The sequence below is a fragment of the Leuciscus leuciscus genome (genome assembly GCF_965113295.1).
Source record: "Leuciscus leuciscus genome assembly, chromosome: 10".
NCBI classification, from domain to species: domain Eukaryota; kingdom Metazoa; phylum Chordata; class Actinopteri; order Cypriniformes; family Leuciscidae; genus Leuciscus; species Leuciscus leuciscus.
This window is the reverse complement of record NC_138734.1, coordinates 15,669,948-15,671,779: the sequence shown is the minus strand read 5'-3', so window position 1 is coordinate 15,671,779 and position 1,832 is coordinate 15,669,948. Positions and strand designations below refer to the sequence as shown.

Below are 1,832 nucleotides of genomic sequence, written 5' to 3'. Positions count from 1 at the left end.
GAATACAACTTTGTGTCATTTGATATCATGTTCTCTCCATTCTTCAATGTTTGGAGAGCGAACAGCAACTAGTGGTTTTATCACAATGAGGTACAAAGTCACAAGGCACTTCCTGTAAATCAATTCTATTAAAACACTTTTACTGTTTCTCGCTTTTTACCTACCTACATTTTCACTTGTAGCTTCTGTACTACTCTAACTTTCAAAAGTTTGACATGGTGTGTTACTTTGGAGTATTGTAAGGAGATACATTGCTTGTGATGTTCCCCATTTGTACAGTGAGTTGCTTTGGGTTAAAGCATCTGATAAATGGTTTAATGCAAATATTACTTCCAGACTTTTTTTATATATATATTTTAGATTTGCTCTTAATGGCTGGATGGACACCCAGAATAAAACAAATGGAACGATTGAACGATGGACGATCGAGACAAGGAGCTCTGATCCCCAGACAGCCTTGGCAGGAAGCTCTGGGATCAAGCTGGCATTACTGGAAGCCTGAAAACCAGGGCTTCTTAGGCACCGGTGGTTGAGTTCTGGTATTTGAACCACTGAGGCATTCATGACAAGAACTTCTAGGACCATACAGCCATGACGGGAACCCCTGGTCCTGGACAGACAGGGTATGGAGCTTGAAATAGAAACAGAAACAGAGACACATAAACCTCTGGGCCGGCAGTGGCAAGAATTATTAACTGACGGTGAGGCAGTAATGATGGGAACTTGTGGGACAGGGTGGACCAGACAGAAATTTCTGAGACTGGATGGTGATAACTAGGAGCTTGGATTACCATTGTGGCTGAGATGGTCTTGAGTGCTGACTTTGTGGCAATAACAGGAATCTTTGGTATGCCTGTGGCAGGAATCACAGGGGCAGCCATGACTGGGAGCACTGGCATTGAGGAGGCAGAGACAGACGGAACTGGGCAGTCATATCAGGACCCTTGTTAGCGGCTGTGGCCGTGAAAGGGAGCTCTGTCATCGGAGAGGCACAGGTGGAGGCAGAAAGTGCTGGCATTCAGAAGACTGTGGCAGGAACCTCAGAAATTAATGGCCATGATGGAATCCTCTTGGACTCAGGATGGTGCAAACCAAATCAAAAAGGGGCAATCAAAAGAAGTATGTACACATATACAATATGTACAGATCCCTCCGGAAGCAGTACCGCCAGACACAAATACTGCTCACTCAAGCCAAGGCACAAGATGCTACACAAGGCTTGCTCACCCGGCAAGACGCAAAGGCGAGAGGAGGGATGGATGCGTCTCCCTTTGCAGCCCGCAAGACGCCAAGCTGCACGAGAGACACCAACTGGAGTGGCCTTATGTGATGACCTGAAACATAACAGAAAAAAGACAGATTTGATTTAGCAAATTCTTCCTATGAGAAAATAAAAATATTTTTTAGCTGATCTTAGGTTCACTACCTTAAAGCAGTTGTGGGACAGGATTAGCCCCAGACAAAGTGGCCGACTTGGCTTGTCCTTTGGGAGAGCCCTGAGCAGGTGACAGCCTTCTGTGCAGGAAGACGGGAGGGACGTCTGATTATTACCTTAAACTTTACATCAGCTCTATTGGATCATGTTTTAGTATGATTACGAATTATTAATTTTATACTTTCATTTTTATTGGAGTTTTATGTCAACAAAAAAAAAAAAAAAGTAACATACATTGAACAAAATCAAAGGAGGCCAAGTAGGAGGTACCTAGTAGTACAATTGAAACAAAAATAAGTCTAGTTGTGATCCTCGGAATCACTGATCAATAGTCCTTACATTTACAATAGTTCTACCATCTTTTGCACCAGTTTATCAGAAACCCATTCAATAGAAT

The 1,832-nt window shown here is 43.2% G+C and overlaps 1 long non-coding RNA gene across 1 annotated transcript; it reads right to left on the bottom strand.

Moving 5' to 3' along the window:
• Positions 1-462: 462 nt before the first annotated feature.
• Positions 463-1,519, bottom strand: LOC309507491. The gene is made up of 3 exons (XR_014209161.1): positions 1,427-1,519; positions 1,238-1,334; positions 463-821 (listed from the first exon to the last, which is right to left on the bottom strand). It is a non-coding gene; the product is annotated as an uncharacterized lncRNA (long non-coding RNA).
• Positions 1,520-1,832: the final 313 nt, after the last annotated feature.